This window comes from Heterodontus francisci, chromosome 35, assembly GCF_036365525.1.
Source record: "Heterodontus francisci isolate sHetFra1 chromosome 35, sHetFra1.hap1, whole genome shotgun sequence".
NCBI lineage: Eukaryota > Metazoa > Chordata > Chondrichthyes > Heterodontiformes > Heterodontidae > Heterodontus > Heterodontus francisci.
In genome coordinates this window covers 25,830,161-25,849,726 of record NC_090405.1, presented here as the reverse complement: position 1 = coordinate 25,849,726, position 19,566 = coordinate 25,830,161, and positions in this window count along the sequence as shown.

The window sequence follows — 19,566 nt, the reverse complement described above, 5'->3', positions numbered from 1 at the left end:
GAATCCCCCCACTATCAACATCCTGGGGGTTACCATTGACCAGAAACTGAATTGCAATAAGCATATAAATATCATGGCGACAAGAGCAGGTCAGACACTAGGAATCCTGTGGCGAGTAACTCACCTCCTGACTCCCCAAAGCCTGTCCACTATCTACAAGGCACAAGTCAGGAGTGTGATGGAATATTCTCCACTTGCCTGGTTAGGTGCAGCTCCAACAACAGTCAAGAAGCTCGACGCCATCCAGGACAAAGCAGCCCACTTGATTGGCACCTCATTCACAAAATTCACTCTCTCCATAACTGACACACAGTGGCAGCAGTGTGTACCATCCACAAGATGCACTGCAGCAACGCAGCAAGCCTCCTTAGACAGCACCTTCCAAACCCGTGACTTCTACCACCTTGAAGGACAAGGGCAGCAGATGCATGGGAACACCACCACCTGCAGGTTCCCCTCTTTGCCATGCACCATCCTGGAATTGGAACTGTATCACCGTTCCTTCACTGTGGCTGAGTCAAAATCCTGGAACTCCCTTCCTAACAGCACCACATCGACTGCAGTGGTTCAAGAAGGCAGCTCACCACCACCTTCTCGAGGGAATTAGGGATGGGAAATAAATGCAATAAAATCAATAAAAAGACAATATCCTGTAATCCCCAAAAGTAGAAAATACATATGAAAATGAAAATATAATAAAACACAGTCAGCATGGATTTCACAAAGAAAGACTTGATTAACCTTAACTTTGAAGAATCAACAGCAAGAGTAATACAGCAGATGTAGAAGAGTTTAAGTTAATAAAGCCTCATCCTTTTAAGTGCTTGAACCAACAAATTGTGGGTTAACAAACAAGCACACGAACTGACAGAGCTGGGTATTGTTCTTTCCAGATGACCCTAAAGTAGGGTGTCAATGAGTTAAATCTTCAGGTTGCTGCAACCAGAATAGCCATTGTCCACGATCAGTTTTACTGTTACAAATAAAGGGTGGAATATTCATTGTGAATCTATAGAAACAGTCTGGTCCTGCACACTGCAGACACATCCACGTCATCACCAACCAGCTCTCCTATAATTGATGCAGTTATTTGACTTTTCCCCATTAGCTCCATGGAATTATTTTTGAAAGATTTTAAATTCCAAGAAGTTTTGTTAATATTCAGCCCTTGAGAAGAAATCATTCCCTGGCCACAGTGGAGAAAGCATTAAATATAAAACAGTAGACTACCAGGTAACACAGAGAAAGCTGATCAGCGAATCTATAATTACTTACTTTTCTTGCTTTTGCTCTTGCTATTCGGTTTTTCATCCTTTTCAGTTACTGACTGTGGATATTATTGTGATTAAATGTGAAAAGATGCACTGTGTCTCAGCGCCGGTATATTGGCTCTTTCTCTGTACAGTGCTGTACACACTCAGATACTGACAGTGTCTCTCCCTCCCTCAACTTTCCAGCCCTGACGGTGCAGAAAGCGCTGCTCAAAGTTACACATTCTGACTGTTTGCAGTTGATTAGTGAGAGATTATTAACGTATCCTTCTGCAGCGCTGCCTCGGTTAATAACAGCAGATCTAAGCCACATTTCAGATACAGAAACAGACGCATCAATTATTCACTCTTTCCCAGAGTGAGTGAGGCCGGGACAAGCAGCAACATTCCAGCCCCACACTCTGCAATTACCCAGCACCAGCGGAAAGCAGTGAATACAGATTCAATCAGTGGGTTAATGTCCATTACAGGGATGCAAGATTCCACAGCCCAGGATAAACATCCCCATACACCGAGAACAAGCTCAGGAAAACCCGGGGGAGTTAATATCCCAATCACTGAGCATTCCAGTAACATTGAACAAGTTCCTGAACTGAGTGAACCTTTCAAAGTACAGAAGTGATGACGAGGTCAGAAAGGTCTGAACAGTTGAGGTGACTGAGCGGTTTCAGCTTCTCTGTTCAGGTTGCAGCTTTCACTGGAGGCATGTGTTTCAATCCCACTTCTGACAACTAGATTTTCAGTTACTTTGCAGAGCTTCCTTGAAGGTTTGGGGTAGAGTAAATACTGAGGAACTGTTTCTAACTGCTGAATGGTCAATAACCAAAGGTTACAGATTTAAGGTGACTGACAAAACCAGAAGGAACATGAGGAAAAATTCCTTTCTGCAACGTGTGGTTAGGAATTCAGTTATGTGGATAGATTGGAGAAGCTGGGGTTGTTCTCCTTAGAGAGGAGATTTGATAGAGGTGTTCACAATCATGAGGGGCCGTGACAGACCCGATAGAGAGAAACTGTTGGTAGAAGGATTGAGACTCAGGTAAAAGCTGTGGCTCAGTTGGTCACACTCACCTCGAAATCACAAGCTTCTGGGTTCAGAGTTCACAGCTGACACTCCAGTGCAGCACTGAGGGTGTTGAAGGTGCTGCCTTTCAGGTGTGATGTTAAACCAAGACCCGGTCTGCATGTTTCGGTGAATATAAAAGATCCCATGCTGCAATTTCAAACAAGTGAAGAGCAATTCTCCCTGGTGTTGTGATCAATATTTGCCCCTCAATCAGATCAGTTGGTCATTATCACATTGCTGTTTGTGGGTATTAGCTGCTGCATTTCTGACATTACAACAGTGATTACACTTCAAAAGTATTTCATTGTTTACAAAGTGCTTTGATATTTCCAGTGGTCAGGAAAGGTGCTATATAAATGCAAGTCTTTTCTTTCTTTATCACAACACATTGCTGTGTAAAAAATGGTTCTTCATGTCACCTCTGGTTCTTCTGCCAATCACCTGATATCTGTGTCCTCTGCTTACTGACCCTTTTACCACTGGAAACAGTTTCTCCTGATTTAAACTATTGAAGAACTTCATGATTTTGAACAAATGTGTCAAATCTCTTCTGAATTTTCTCTGCTGCAAGGAGAACAACCCCAGCTTCTCCAATCTCTCCACATAACTGAAATCCCTCACCCTGCTACCATTGTGGTAAATCTCTTTTTTATTCTTTCATGGGATGTGGGCACTGCTGACACAATGTGATTCCTGTCAACGGAGCGGCCCGCTGACATCATCGGAGAGCGCCAAGCTGCGCATAGGCACAGCTACATCTTGCCATGATTAAGTGGCACATGCACAGGATGATGTCATGGCTCAGTGCCAACGTCATCGCATATTCACGCCTGGTCCATCTTCGCACATGCACGCTGCAGCGTCATCAGGTATCCAGCCTCTCACTCAGCTGGAGGAAGCAGCTGAATAGGAGACTTTGAGGCTGGAGCTCTCCCCCCTTGGCAACTCGCTCCAGGCCTCGATGCTTCCTCCCCTCAGCCGCTCGCTCTACACCGCACTGCTCCCCTGGCCGATTGTTCCCCGCTCGCGTCACCCAGCTCTCCTGCCACTCGCTCCCAGCCCCCCAACCCCCGCTCCAGCCATTAGCTCAAGGCCGTACCACTTCCTTCCTCTCGGCCACTCACTACTCGCTCCTACGTCACACTTTACAGCCCGCCTTGCTTCTTCGGGCGGCGCGTGGAGACTGGACAAACGTGGGAGCAAGAGGCCGAGAGAAGGGAAGCAGCACAACCTGGAGCTTGCGGCTGGAGGGGAGGGGGTGGGGTGGGGAACGAGCGACCAGAGAATGGGGTGGCGCGATCAGAGGACAATCGGCCAGGGAAGTGGGGGAGAGCAGTGAGGTCTGGAGTGAGCGGCTGTGGAGGGTGGAAGCGGCCAGTGCGAAGGAGGGGGAAAAAGCGAGTTGTGCCACCTAGTGGTTGCGTTGTCAGCAAATGCAGCCTTTATTGTCCATCCTTAATTGCCCTTGAGAAGGTGGTGGTGAGCTGCCTTTTTTGAGCCACTGCAGTCCATGTGTTGTACGTAAACCCACAGTGCTGTTCGGAACGGAGTTCCAGGATGTTGATCCGGTAACAGTGATGGAACGGAGATATAGTTCCCAGTCAGGATGGTGTGTAACTTGGAGGGGAGCTTGCAGATGGTGGTGTTCCCATTCATCCAATGTCCTTCTAGGTGGTCGAGATCGGGGGTTTGGAAGGTGCTGCAGAAGGAGGTTTGGTGAGTTGCTGCAGTGCATCTTGTAGATGGTACACACTGCTGCCACTGTTCACTCGTGGTGGAGCGAGTGAATATTTAAAGTAGTGGATGGAGTGCTGATCAAGTGATCTGCTTTGTCCTGGAAGGTGTTGAGTTTCTTTGGTGTTGTTGGAGCTCCACTCATCCAGGCAAGTGGTGAGTATTGCATGACACTCCTGACTTGTGCCTTGTAGATGGTGGACAGGAGGTGAGTTACTTCCAGCAGAATTACCATCCTCTGACTGATCCAATTCAGTTTCTTCTCAATGGTAATCCCCAGGGTGTTGATAGTGAAGGATTCAGAAATGGTAATGTCATTGAATGTCAAGGGGATATGGTTAGATTCTCTCTTGTTGGAGATGGTCATTGCCTGGCATTTTTGTGGCGTGAATGTTACTTGCCACTTATCAGCCCAAGCCCAATGTTGTCCAGGTCTCTCTACATATGGACACGGACTGCTTCAGTATCTGAGGAGTTGCTAATGTGACTGAACATTTTGCAATCATCAGCAAACATCCCCACTTCTGACCTTATGATGGAGGGAAGGTCATTGATGAAGCAGCTGAAGTTGATTGGGGCCTAGGACGTGACCCTGAGCAACTCCTGAGCGATGTTCTGGGACTGAGATGATTGGCCATCCACAACCATCACCATATTCCTTTGCGCGAGGTATGACTCCAACTAGTGGAGAGTTTCCCCCTGATTGCCATTGTCTTCAATTTTGCAAGGGCTCCTTGATGCCCTTGGCAGGAGCAGTCACTGTTACCTCATATCACCTCCTGAATTCAGCTCTTTTGTCCAGATTTGAGCCAAGGCCATAATGAGGTCAGGAACCGAGTGGCCTTGGCAGAAACCAAAATGAGCATCGGTGAGTAGGTTATTGCTGTGTAAGTGCTGCTTGATAGCACTGTCAACGACACCTTCCATCACTTTACTGATGATCAAGAGGAGGCTGACAGGGCAGTAATTGACCGGGTTGGATTTGTCCTGCTTTTTGTGTACAGGACATACCTGGGCAATTTTCCACATTGCCGGGTAGATGCCAGTGTTGTAACTGTACTGGAACAGCTTGGCTAGCGGTGCGGCTAGTTCTGGAGCACAAATCTTCAGCACTACAGCCGGAATGTTGTCAGTATCCAGTGCCTTCAGCCATTTCTTGATATCATGTGGAGTGAATTGGATGAGCTGAAGATTGTCACCTGTGATGCTGGGGACCTCAGGAGGAGGCCGGGATGGATCATCTACTTGGCACTTCTGGCTGAAGAAGTTTGCAAATGATTCAACCTTGTATTATGCACTGATATGGTGTTCTCCCCGATCATTAAGGATGGGGGCATTTGTGGAGCCTTGTCCTCCTTACCTTCCAGGACCAGAGAGCAGTTGAACCTCTTCCAGCGCGCCGGAGTTTTGAAAAAAAAGGCAAACAGTGATGTCAGAGGAGAGCTGCATGCTGATTGGTTGGTGAGTAGCAGCTCTTAAAAAAAGGGGAAAGTTGTTTTTTTTTGTTGGAAAAAAAAACTCTGGTGTGAAGGTGAGTACTACTAAAGTTTTTTTTTAAGGACTTTGGGTTGAAGTGGGTGGAACAAGGCCTCTAGTATAATTAGTATTTTTTAATTAAGGGAGTAACTCATTAACCTAAGGGTAAGTCATGGCAGGAGAGCTCAGCCCCGTGATATGCTTCTCCTGCGCTATGTGGGAAATCAGGAACGCTTCCAATGTCCCTGATGACCACGTGTGCGGGAAGTGTATCTATCTGCAGCTACTGGCTACCCGCATTAGGGAGCTGGAGCTGCGGGTGGATTCACTGTGGAGCATCCGCGATGCTGAGGAAGTCGTGGACAGCACGTTTAGTGAGGTGGTCGCACCACAGGTAATGGCTGCACAGGCAGAAAAGAGATGGGTGACCACCAGATGGAGTAGTAGGCGCAGGTAGGTAGTACAGGGGTTCCCTGTGGCCATCCCCCTCTCAAACAGATATATCGCTTTGGATACTGTTGGGGGGATGACGTCAGAACCAGATTTGTGACTGGATTAAAACCCGGAATCCTGTCCCAATGGCTTTTCAAATAAAGCTGTTGCTGTTTGAAAACACAGCAGTTAAACTTTCTGCCTGACCATGAGGGGAGCTAGGGAGAAATTTACAAAACTAAATCCTTTTACAAAATAGTTCAAAAACCATTCACTGAGAAATCATGTGAGGACTCATATGCAGTAGAGAATCAAGCAGAATACAGAAAGTGCAGAGGAGAGCTGAAAAAGGAAAAGAGATCAGCAAGCTGTATGAGAAAAGATTAGCAGGTCACATAACTGGGAACACTAAAGTCTTTTCCCAACATATGGACAGTCAATGAAAGGGTGGGTCAATTAGGAGATCCTGTGGAGGCAGAGGGTGTGGCTGAGGCACTAATTAAGTACATTTCATCTGTCACAAAACAAACGGGTGCTGCAAATGTCACAGTAAAGGAGGAGGAAGTGGAGAATTTGGAGGCGATGAAAATAGATAAAGAGGAGACAATTACAAGGTTAGCAGTGCTCACAGTAGAAAAGTCACCCGGTCTGGATGGGCTGCATCCTGGGTTGCTGAGGGAAGTAAGGGTGGAAATAGCGGAGACTCGAACCACAATCTTTCAATCCTCCTTGAATATGGGAATGATGCCAGAGGACTGGAGGATGGAGGTAAGCTTGGGTAGTTCGATCTCAGTTTAACTTGACCATTTTTATCATGTATCCATTGTCATAACGAACAACGTTAAGAAAGCCATTTTATAATGAACACATGACCAAAGGAACCATTTTGTGTTCAGTACTAATGTTTATATCCTGTATAATTAATGAGTAGCTACCCATCCTGAAACAGATGATTGTAAAAGTAATGAACCTTGATTGAGTTATAATTAATGAATCAATAAACATTTTAGAGAGAATGGGTTTTCATTTAAAGTTTGTTCAATCTAATTACTGTGTGTTTCTGTGTCTTTGTGGGAAAGGGCAGTTTCAGCTAAATTTATTCAAACAATGGACCTTTCTAGGACCCCTGATAAAACCCATGGTATGCTACATCGTGACCTTCAAGAGTCTTGATTTAATGAACAGGAAACTTGTTTCAGATCAGATTGGGAGACAGTGTGAAACCACTCCATTGTACTCATATCTGAGATTCTGAGGACAGGTGACTGTTAGTGGAAGACATTATTAAGAACTAATTAAATGTACCTAGCAACAGCTAGGACCAATTATTATTTTACATGGTGGTGTGATGGCCATCCAGGGGTTAAAAGTAGGGATCTTGTAAGGTTTCAGTGTGCAGGAACACTAGAAGATCTCAGGGGTAAAGGCTCAGATCATCAACCAAGTTCTCCACCTGATGAGGGACCTAGACTGGACAAAGAGGACCGTGACACTCTGAGACCAAGCTCGACCAGTCCCCAGAGCTGTAAAGTTATATTCCCCAAGTTTGTTAAGTATAATTTTACTTTCAATTATTAAGTACTATTTTACTCTCAATAAAAGTTCTGGACTTATTAATCAAGTATCCTGTTGCTTTAATTGGTTAAAGTCATGCCCAAAGTGATTGTCTACAATAGACTTTCCAGAATTAAAAGATAAGTCTGCAAGGGTTGTGAATATTACAGCCCTGTTTAAAAAGAGAGATAAACCCAGGAACTACAGACCAATTAGTCTAATGTCGGTGGTGGGGAAACTTTTAGAGACAATTATCCAGGAGGAAATTAACTGTCACTTGGTAGAACATGGGCTAATAAATGACAGCCAGTACAGATTGGTTAACAGAAGATTGTGTCTGAAATAATTAATGAATTAATTTCTTTGATGAAGTTTCAGAGAGAGTTGACGAGGGTGGTGAGGTTAATGGTCCGTGTCTGGACATCAAAATTGTGTTTGAAAAGATACCATAAACTAGACTTGGGGCAGCACAATGGCACAGTGGTTGGCACTGCAACCTCACAGCTCTCGCAACCCAGGTTCAGTTCTGGGTACTGCCTGTGCAGAGTTTGCAAGTTCTCCCTGTGACTGTGTGTGTTTCTGCTGGGTGCTCTGGTTTCCTCCCACAAGCAAAGACTGCAGGTTGATAGGTAAATTGGCTGTTGTAAATTGCTCCTAGTGTAGGTAAGAGAATGGTGGGGATGTGGTAGGGAATATGGGATTATGGTGTAGGATTACTATAAATGGGTGGTGGTTGGTCAGCACAGACTCAGTGGGCCGGATGGCCTGTTTCAGTTTTGCATCTCTCTATGACTTGCTAACAAAATTCAAGCAGATGGGATTAAAGAGGCAGTGGCAGTGTGGATCCAAAATTGGCTGCAGGGTAAAGAGTAGGGTGAATGCTTGTTTTTCAGAATGGAGGGAGTTATACAGTAATGTCCTTGTTGTTGCAATATGTTCAATGTCAGACCCCGAGCTGTCCGAGGGATGGGGCAATTTGTGACATTCCTGTGGTTGCAATATTTGCAGTGTCTGACCTTGATCTGTCACAGGGACGTGGCATTTATGAGGTCCCTGTGGGGTGCTGTTTGTTTGGTGTATCACACTGACCTGTCCCAGAGAGCGGGAAGGTTGTGATGTCCTTGTGGGTTGCAATCTGTTCAGTGTCTGACTCTGATCTGGACCAGAGATGGGGCAGTGTGTGATATCCTTGTGCATGTCATACAGGCCCACTGGTGTGTGGTTCCATCCTGATGCCAAGAAACAGAGCCCCATCTCTGGGCAAAAAGTCTCACTTCTCAAGGGGTGTCTCGAGAAGACACAGTGGCGCAGTGGTTAGCACCGCAGCCTCACATCTCTAGTGACCGGCGTTCGATTCTAGGTACTGCCTGTGCAGAGTTTACAAGTTCTCCCTGTGACTGCGTGGGTTTCTGCCGGGTGCTCTGGTTTCCTCCCACAGCCAAAGACTTGCAGGTTGATAGGTAAATTGGCCATTGTAAATTGCCCCTAGTGTAGGTAGGTGGTAGGGGAATTGAGGGGATGTGGTAGGAATATGGGATTAATGTAGGATTAGTATAAATGGGTGGTTGATGGTCGGTACAGACTCGGTGGGCTGGAAGGACCTGTTTCAGTACTGTATCTCTAAATAAATAAATAAGAAGGCTGAGGCAGTAAACCTGGACAGTAAATCCGGAGTGGAGTCCTGGAGGCGGTTACCTGTGACTTATCAGGCAGTTTTCCAGCAACTCCTACAGCAGAGCTGGTAACAAACAGTACTGGTTTTTCCTTTCCTTTGGACAATACAAGCAATGCTGAGAGGGGGTCCTGATGCTCAGGGTCTCCATACTGTTTGCCCAGGCCTGTGCCCTAGAGAGGACACTCCAGCTTCGTGGTTAAACATGAGCACAACCCGGGAATAAACAGTTACTGATTATAAGCTCTCATTCAATTGGTGTAGAGTATGAGCGCCAGGGGTTACTTCGGACAGTGGGAGAGCTCTTAGTGTCTCATTGGATAGCTACCATTCACTCCAAGCTGGGCAGCCCCCAGTCAGTTAGGTGCTGTGAAGCCACGACCTGCTTGCTTCAATGGGTGCTTGGAGCTTAGAGAGTCATCTCTCAACAGGCGGATTGATAATCTATGCACCAAGAAAAACAAACTTAACAAAGAAGACACCAGTCCTTCGCATCACAAGCTGGAATGTGAGGACCATGTGTCCTGGCCTTACCGACAACCTTCTGCAGGTTGATGACACACACAAGACAGCTGTGATCGACAAGGAACTCACAATGCTCAATGTGGACATTGCTGTGCTGCAAGAAACTAGACTCGTTCAAAGTGGATCCCTCAAAGAGAAACACTACACCTTCTTCTGGCAGGGGAAAGCCCAAGAGGCAACTCGTGAGCATGGAGTGGGTTTCAAAGTAAAATACACGCCAGTTGAGATGAGTGAACCACCCACAGTAGGCTCAGAGAGACTTCTTACTCTTCACTTGTCAACAAGCGTGGGCCCAGTTAATCTCATGTGCATCTATGTCCCGACACTCACCTCCACCCCAGATGTCAAGGATCAATTCTATGTGACACTTGACACTGCCATCAGTAGAATTCCCAGCACTGAGGGACTGTACCTTCTAGGAGACTTCAACACAAGCTTGGGTACTGACTACACAGCTTTGCCAATGTGCATAGAGCACCAGGGGATTGGCAAGATGAACGAAAATGGACAGAGGTTGCTGGAGCTATGCTGTCACCATGGATTTTGTGTGATGAACAGCTACTTCCAGGTCAAGCTGTGCTACAAGGTGTCCTGGAAACATCCGAGATCATGCCATTGGCACCAGCTAGACCTTATCATCACCAGTGCAAACACCCTCAGCAGTGTCCTCATCACTCACAGCTATCACAGCACTGACTGTGACACTGACCACTCCCTGGTGTGTAACAAGGTCAGGCTTCAGCCAAGGAAGCTTCATCCATCCATGATGAAAGCTCGTCTTCTGATCAACACTTGCCGAACCACTGATCCAGAAAGGACCCAGGAGTTCATCAACATCCTCGATCAGGCTCTTTCAGACAACAATGCTCAAGGCCTCAGTGCAGTGTCAAAGTGGAATCATCTGCACACCACCATCTATAACTCTGCACTCACTGTGTATAGGAAAAGAGATGGGAGGAATGCTGACTGGTTTGAGGCTTATTGGACTGAAATGGAGTCAGTTACTGTAACTAAGAGGAGAGCCCTCATGAACTACAAACAAGTCCCCAGCAAACAACATCTAAACGCTCTCAGAGCTGCCAGAAACAAGTCTCTGCAGACTGCTCGGCACTGCACCAATCAATACTGGTTAAAACTCTGATGAATCCGGGGATGCTAGAGGGATGTATGAAGGAATTAAGAAAGCAATGGGCCCAGTAGTAACTAAATCAGCACCTTTTGAAGACAAAGAGAGGGGTGATCATCACTGAACCTAACAAGCAGATGGAAAGGTGAGTGGAGCATTACCTTGAACTCTACATAACGGAGAACATTGTCATTGAAGTAGCTCTCAGTGCCATTCCAGACTTCCCTGTCATGGAGGAACTGGACAGTGAGTCCTCCATAGTCGAGCTCAACAAGGGCTCAAAACATGCGTGATGCAAACATTGTCACCTTGTACAAAATTAAGGGGGATCGCAGTGACTGCAGCAATTATCGGAGCCAGCTACTCAGTTCCACTCACCTGCTCGATCCCTTTCCTCCTGCAAGTTCCTTTGCTTCAGGTATCCATCCAATTTCCTTTTCAAATCATTGATTGTCTCTACTTCCACCACACTCGTGGGTCAGGACATTACCACTCACAGCATAAATAAATTCCACCTCACCCAAGGATGGGAAATATTTATATCTTCTATATTTAGCTTATTCTCTATCTCTACGAGAATAGAATGGCAGTCAACATGAAAGGGAACCCAAAAATCTTCGAGCAGTATATAAATAATAAGCAGTGGTGAAGTGGGCCCCATGAGGGACAAAGAGGGTAATATATACTTAGAGCTGCAGGGCAATGTTAATCTAGTTAATAAGTACCTTGTATCAATGATCACTAAGGAAGTGGAATTTGACAAAATATCAGTAGAAGTGGAGAGTGTAGAGGCAATGGAGAGGGTACAAATTGAGAGAGGGAGGTACTAAAAAGGCTGGTTATGCTTCAGGAAGATAAATTACCTGGTCCGGATGGCTTTCATCCCAGATTGCGAAAGGAAATGTGGATGCAGATAACAGAAAGGCTTTCTATAATCTTCCAATCTTCCCTGAATACGGGGGAGGTGTCAGAGGATTAAACAGTTGCAAATGTGACACCCTTATTCAAGAAAGGGTGAAAGGACAGTCCGGCTAACTACAGGCCAGTTAGATTAACAGCAGTGGTGGGTAAGGTTTCAGAAAGAACAATCAGGGAAAAAATCAACAGTCACTTGGAGAGGTTTGAGTTAATTAAGGAGAGTGAGCATGGATTTATAAATGGGAGTTCATGCTTGACTAATCTAACTGCATTTTTTGATGAACTAACAGAGAAGGTTTATGAAGGGCATGCAGTGGATGTTGTTTATATGGATTTTAAGAAACAACACATAAAAGGGTGATTAACAACATTGAGGTTCATGGAATAGGAGGGTCAGTGTCCAATTGGATAGAAAATTGGCTTAAGGACAGAAAACAGCAAGTCGTAATAAATGATTCATTCTCAGACTGGAAGGTTGTCGACAGTGCTGTTCCCCAAGGGTCACTGCTGGAACCACTGCTTTTTACTTGCGACAGATAAATGACTTGGATCTTGGAATATAGAGTAGAATCTCAAAATATGCCGATAACACCAAACTTGGAGAAGTGGCAAACAGTGAGGATGAAATGAACCACCTGCAACAAGACAGTGATAGGCTAGCAGAATGGGCAGACAGGTGCAGATGGATTTTAATAGTGACTAGTGTGAGGTGATGCATTTTAGCAGAAGGAATAGGGAGAGGCAATATATACTTAATGGCACAGTTCTAAAGAGTGTGCAGGAATAGAGGGACCTGTTCACTGAACAATGAACAACGTGAACAATTACTTCTTGTTGTGTGCTCTCAGATTTGTCACCTTCACTGGACTGGAGTGAGGTGACATCTACTGGCAGGAAGCAAGAACTGCAATCAAGCAGCAGAAATTCCATCGTCTGTCAGGGTGAAAGAAACATTGCAATGTGAGGAAATAGTGAATGGGTTTGATTGGGTTGATGGAGGCATGATTCCACTTGTGGTGGAGTCCAAAGCAAAGGCCAGAAATATAAAATTGTCATTGTTAAAAGATATAAGGAATTCATGATAAATGTATTTTGGTAGTGAGTGGGTGGAATCCAGATAAAATAGAAAGTGAGATTGGGTGGACAGAAGCAGTGTGAAAGGATGGCTCAAACAAAAGGTAAACGCCCTGAAAGGTGAACTCTGTTTCTCTCTCCACAGATGCTGCCAGAGTTTCTGAACATTTCCAACACTTTCTGTTTTTATTTCAGAATTTGCAAGATGTTGCTTTGCTCTGAAAAAAAAAATGGATGGTCGGCTTTGGCTGCCAGTGAAATTCCACAGGAACTAAAAGGAAGTGGCATGTTGATCTAGGGGTATGATTCTTGCTTAGGGTGAGTGATTAATTAATGTGTGAGAGATCCTGGGTTCAAATCCTGGACATGCCCTTCTTCTTTGGCATTTTTAGTTTAAGGTCGTCGATTGGTTTCAGCCTTGCAGAAGGCGGAATTGATTTCCATATGGAGCCTGCTTGAGGACCAGAGAGCTGGATTCAAAGAGCTTGATTAACTAAATGTACAGATAGCCAAGTGGGAATATAAAGTTTTTGCAGTAATTGTGACCTGACTCCAAAAACAACAGGACTGGGTTCTGGACTGGAATGGAATCGAATTCTTCAGTGTTTCTGCTGTTTGGCTTGCATTGACTCATCGATTTTCTTGTTTTTCACTTTGTCGATGCCTTTGAATAATTGTGGATCCTTCTTCAGATTGTCTTCTTTCACCAGGTAGTTCTGACCTCTGATGATGATGATCGTAATGAGCTTCAACTCACTGATAGTTTTGGAACTGAACAGATTTCCTTTGCTTGAGTCTATAACATGGAACTCAGTCTGACATGTGGACCCATGGGAGGATTTGAATGCCACCCCTGCGTTGGAGAATACAGTTGCATCCATCCAATAAGAGAGCGAGTAGAAGTGACAGTTCAGTCAGTCAAACATTAAACTTTTAATTTCAGGGTGGTGAGTTTGAGTGCCATTTTGATTTTCCCTTTTTTGAGGCTTCATTAGCAGAGAGTACAAGGAGTGTTTGAAATGAAATTCAGCAAAAGTATGAGAAAGTCTCACTTTGATTCGGGACTCTTATCTCTCTGCAGCATCTCGCTGTGAAAGATTGAACTTCATCTCATTTCATTCCCAGCTCGGGGTCAGTGCGGCTCAGTGGGACTTCTGGCTGTCTCCTGCTTCACAATCCATCAGTGCTGAGAAAGCAATGGGGAATATTATTCACGGCTCTGTAACCTGAGGACACCGATTTAAGGTGAATGGCAAAAGAACCAAAGGCAACATGAGGAAAAACTTCTTTTGCACAGCGAGTGGTTAAGATCTGATATGCACTGCTTGAGAGTGTGATGGAGGCTGATTCAACCATGGCTTTCAAAATGGTATAAGATAATTATCTGAAGTGGAAAAATTGCATGTTTTCATGGAATACATGAGTCTGTGGCATGAGCTGAGTTGCTCGTGCATAGAAGCAGCACAAGCACAATGAGCTGAATGGCTTCCTTTTGTTCTGTAACTATTCTATGATCTATGATTCTTTTCAGAGTGAAATCAACACTCACATACAAGAAACTGACAGGTACACTGTAAACTTCGCATTACCAGACAAGAAATTGACAGATACAGTGTGAAACCCACAGTCACTTAGCAGCAGTTGGCAGGTAACGTGTAAAAATCTTTCTTTCATATCCCAACTGCAAGGTACAAAGGAAATTAGGTACAAACCCAGGCTCACACTTCAAAGACTGAGAGATACAAAGCAAAACACATATTCACCTACAAGTACAGAGACGAAGACACACTCAGAGGAGGTGCAGATTAAAGACACATGCATGTAACAGAAACTGATAGGGATAGAATCAAACCCTTTCTCACTTCTCAGAAACTGATAGATATAGACAAAAGCTGATGCTCACATACAAGTTGTTGAAAGATATGTGGTGAAACTCACAGAGCAATAGCAGAAACAAACAGGTACTGAATAATACCCACAGTCACAGACCAAAAACTGAAATATACTGAGTTAAACACCACTTTCTCACACCAGAAACTCATGGCTACAAAGTGAAGCTGACTCTATCCTCCCAGGCACTGACAGGTGCAAAAGAAAACACTCACGACGATTCCAGGACATGAAATGTACGGAATAAAACCTTTCAGCTGAAAGAATAGCATTAATGACAGGTGTGATACCCAGAATGCTCAGCGGCCGAGAATCCGCCCTATCTGTGACAGGAGCGGGGCGCGCAGGCGCGGTAGAGACAGCTCTGTCAGCAGCAAGAGCTGCGGGTTCGGAGTTGGAGCGGGATATTCACAAAGTGCGAGAAGACTTTGTTGGCTCACACAGCTGGAGCAGGGCCTCAGGGCCACAATAAGATGGAACAATCCCATCTGTATCCCTGCGGATGGCGGTGGTGAAGCTTTTCCCGGTGAGGCTTCCCGAAACGGCGTCTTTCAATGGATAAGAATTGGGGACTGGGCAGGGAGCGTCTCTAAATGAATAAAATTAGGGTACTGGTCAGGGAGCGTCTGTAAATGGATAAGAATTGGGGACTGGGCAGGGAGCGTCTGCAAATGGATAAGAATTGGGGGACTGGGCAGGGAGCGTCTCTAAATGAATAAGATTTGGGTACTGGTCAGGAAGCGTCTGCAAATGAATAAGATTTGGGGACTGGGCAGGGAGCGTCGATAAATGCTTAAGAATTGGGGACTGGTTCGGGAGCGTTTTTTTATTCGTTCGTGGGATGTGGGCGTCGCTGGCTCGATCTCAGCTCGAGTAATGTGTCCAGTTCTGGGCACCAGGCTTTAGAAAGGACATCAAAGCTTCTGAGACAGTTCAGAGGAGATTTACTAGAATGATACCAGAGATGAGGGGTGTCAGTTCTCTGGACAGGCTGGTGAAGCTGGGATTGTTCTCCTCAGAGTAGAGAAGGTTAAGGGAAGATTTAATAGAGGTGTTCAGAATCATGAAGGATTTTCATAGGGTAGAGAGGGAGAAACTGTTTCCACTGTCCTGGGGGTCAGTAACCAGAGGACACAGATTTAAAATAATTGGCCAAAGATGTCAAGGGGAGGTGAGGAGAGATCTTTTTACCCAGTAACTGATTCGGATTTGGAATGAATTGTCTGACAGGGTGGTGGAAACAGATTCAATTATAACTTTCATAAAGGAATTGGACAAATATTTCAAAGTGAAATTCTCCAGGATTATGGGGAAATAGGCAGGGGGTTGGACTAATTGCATCTTTTTGTCAGAGAGTCAGCAGAGGCACAATGGGGCCGAATGGCCTCCTTCTGTGCTGTATGATTCTATGAACATAAGAACGAGGAGCCGGAGTCGGCAAGTCAGCCACTCGAGCCTGCTCTGCCATTCAATACAATCATGGCTGATCTCATCACGGCAGTTCTTGTTTCTTGCCAGTAGATGTCACTTCACTCCAATACAGTGAAGTTTACAAATCTGAGAGAGACACAACAGGAAAGAATTGTTCACATTATAGTGAATGTGTGGAATTTAGAAATACTAGGAGTGGAGACGAGTTATTACTTGTCTGCTCGATCCCCATAGCCCTGTAAAATTATTTCCTTCAAGTGCCCATTCAAATTCCTTTTGTAATCCTCGATTGTCTCCATTTCTACCGCCCTCGTGGGCAGCGAGTTACAGATCATCACCAGTCAGTGTAAGAAAGTTCTTGCGCACATTCCCCCTGTACCTCCTGAACAAAACCTTCAATCTGTGTCCCCTAGTCCTTGTACTAATAGTTAACGGGAACAATATTTCCTTGCCCAGTTATTTAAAACTGTCATAGCCGAAAACACATCTATCAATTCTCCCCTCACTCTCCTTTGATGCAGGTAGAACAACCCTAGCTTTTCCAATCTAACCTTGTAACAAAAATCCTCCATCCCTGGATCCATTCTGGTGAATTTCCTCTGCATCCTCTCAAGGACCCTCACATTCTTTCTGAAGTGTGGTAAGCAAAACTGGAAGCAACACTCCAACTGGGGCCTAACCAGAGCTTTATAATGGTTCAGCATAACTTCCCTGCTTTGTACTCAATGCCTCTTTTTTTCAAGCCCAAGATCCCATATGCTTTGCTAACCACTCTCGCAATATGTCTTGCCACCTTCAAAGATTGATGCACATGAACCCCAAGTCCCTCTATTCCAACACACACTTCAGAACTGTGCCATTAAGTAAATATTGCCTCTCCCTATTCCTTATGCCAAAACACATCACCTCACACTTGTCACTATTAAATTCCATCTGCCACCTGTCTGCCCATTCTGCTAGCCTATCATTGTCCTGTTGCAGGCAGTTCATATCATCCTCACTATTTGCCACTCCTCCAAGTTTGTTGTCATTGGGATATTTTGAGATTTTACTCAATATTCCAAGATCCAAGTCATTTATCTTGAGCAAAAAAAGCAGTGGTTCTAGCACTGACCCTTGGGGAACACCACTGTCGACTATCCTCCAGTCTGACAAAGAATCATTTAATAAGACTCCCTGTTTTCTGTCCTTAAACCAATTTTCTATCCAATTGGACACTGACCCTCCTAGACCACGAACCTCAAATTTGTAAACCCCACTTTTATGTGGTACCTTGTCAAACGCTTCCTTAAAATCCATATAAACAACATCCACTGCATTCCCTTCATCAAGCTGCTCTGTTAGTTCATCAAAAAATGCAGTTAGATTAGTCAAGCATGAACTCCCATTTATAAATCCATGCTCACTCTACTTAATTAACTCGAACCTCTCCAAGTGACTGTTGATTTTTTACCCTGATTATTCTTTCTAAAACCTTACCCACCGCTGCTGTTAATCTAACTAGCCTGTAGTTAGCCGGACTGTCCTTACACCCTTTCTTGAATAAGGGTGTCGCATTTGCCACTGTTTACTCCTGGCACTTCCCCCGTATCCAGGGAAGATTGGAAGATTATGGCAAACTCTTCCATTATCTGCATCCGCATTTCCTTTCGCAACCTGGGATGCCAGCCATCCAGACCAGGTGATTTATCTACCCTAAGCACAGCCAGCCTTTTTAGTACCTCCCTCTCTCAATTTGTACCCTCTCCATTGACTCTACTCTCTTCACTTCGACTGATATTTTGTCAAATTCCACTTCCTTAGTGATCACTGATACAAAGTACTCATTAAGTAGATTAACATTGCCCTGCACCTCTAAGCTTATATTATCCTTTTTGTCCCTAATAGGCCCGACTCAACCTCTTACTACCCACTTATCATTTACATGCTGCTCGAAGATTTTTGGGTTTCCTTTCATGTTGACTGCCAGTCTATTCTCATAGAAATAGAGAATAAGCAAATATAGAAGATGTAAGTATTTCCCATCCTTGATGAGGTGGAACTTTCTTATGTTGTGGGTGGTAATGACTTGGCCCACGAGTGTGGTGGAAGCAGAGACAATCAATGATTTGAAAAGGAAATTGGATGGATACTTGAAGGAAAGAAACTTGCAGGAGGAAAGGGATCGAGCTGGTGAGTGGAACTGACGAGATTGCTCTGGGGAGAGCCAGCATGGACGTGATAGGCCAAACGACCACCTTCTGTGCTGCAAATGACTCTGTGTTGTTTCTCAAATTCAATCCACTGGTGCTTGGTAAATAATTTCAAAGTAAATTGTGCAACTGGAAAATCAGAACCAAGGCAAGGGACGCATAAGGAAGCAAAATTGATGAAACCCAGGATTGAACCAGGAACCTTTCGATCTTCAGTTTAACGCTCTCCCAACTGAGCTATTTCAGCTCTACATTAACAGTGGTTTGTTGTGCTTTTTTTGGAAGAAAATACATACATTCAAGTTTTCCAAAAAATTAAAGAACACAACATGTGAGTAATATTCCCCATTGCTTTCTCAGTACTGATGGATTGTGAAGCGGGAGACAGCCAGAAGTGCCACTGAGCCGCACAGACCCCGAGCTGAGAATGAAATGAGATCAAATTCAATCTTTCATAGTGAGATGCTGCTGAGAGGTTAGAGTCCTGAATCAAAGCGAGACTTGCTCATTTCAAACACTCCCTGTACTCTCTGCTCATGAAGCCTTAAAAAAGGGAAAAACAGAATGTCACTCAAACTCACACCCTGCCATTAAAAGTCTCATATTCGACTGACAGAACTGTCACTTCTACTCGGTCTCTTATTGGATGGATGCAACTCCAACGCAGGGATGGCATTCAAATCCTCCCATGGGTCCACATGTCAGACTGAGTTCCATGTTGTAGACTCAAGCAAAGGAAATCTGCTCACTTCCAAAACTATCAGCGAATTGAAGCTGATTACAATCAACATCATCAGAGGTCAGAACGACCTGGTGAAAGAAGACACTCTGAAGAAGGATCCACAATTATTCAAAGGCATCAACAAAGTGAAAAACAAGAAAATTGATGAGTCAATGCAAGCCAAACAACAGAAACACTGAAGAATTCCATTCCATTCCAGTCCAGAACCCAGTCCTGTTGTTTTTGGAGTCAGGTCACAATTCCAGCAACAACTTTATATTCCCACTTGGCTATCTGTACATTTAGTTAATTACAATTTGGTCGACAAGCTCTTTGAATCCAGTTGTCTGGTCCTCAAGCCAGCTCCGTATGGAAGTCAATTCCACCTTCTACAAGGCTGAAACCAATAGATAACCTTAATCTAAAAATGCCAGCAGACAGGGCTCGTCCGCGACTTGAACCCAGGATCTCTCGCATGTTAATT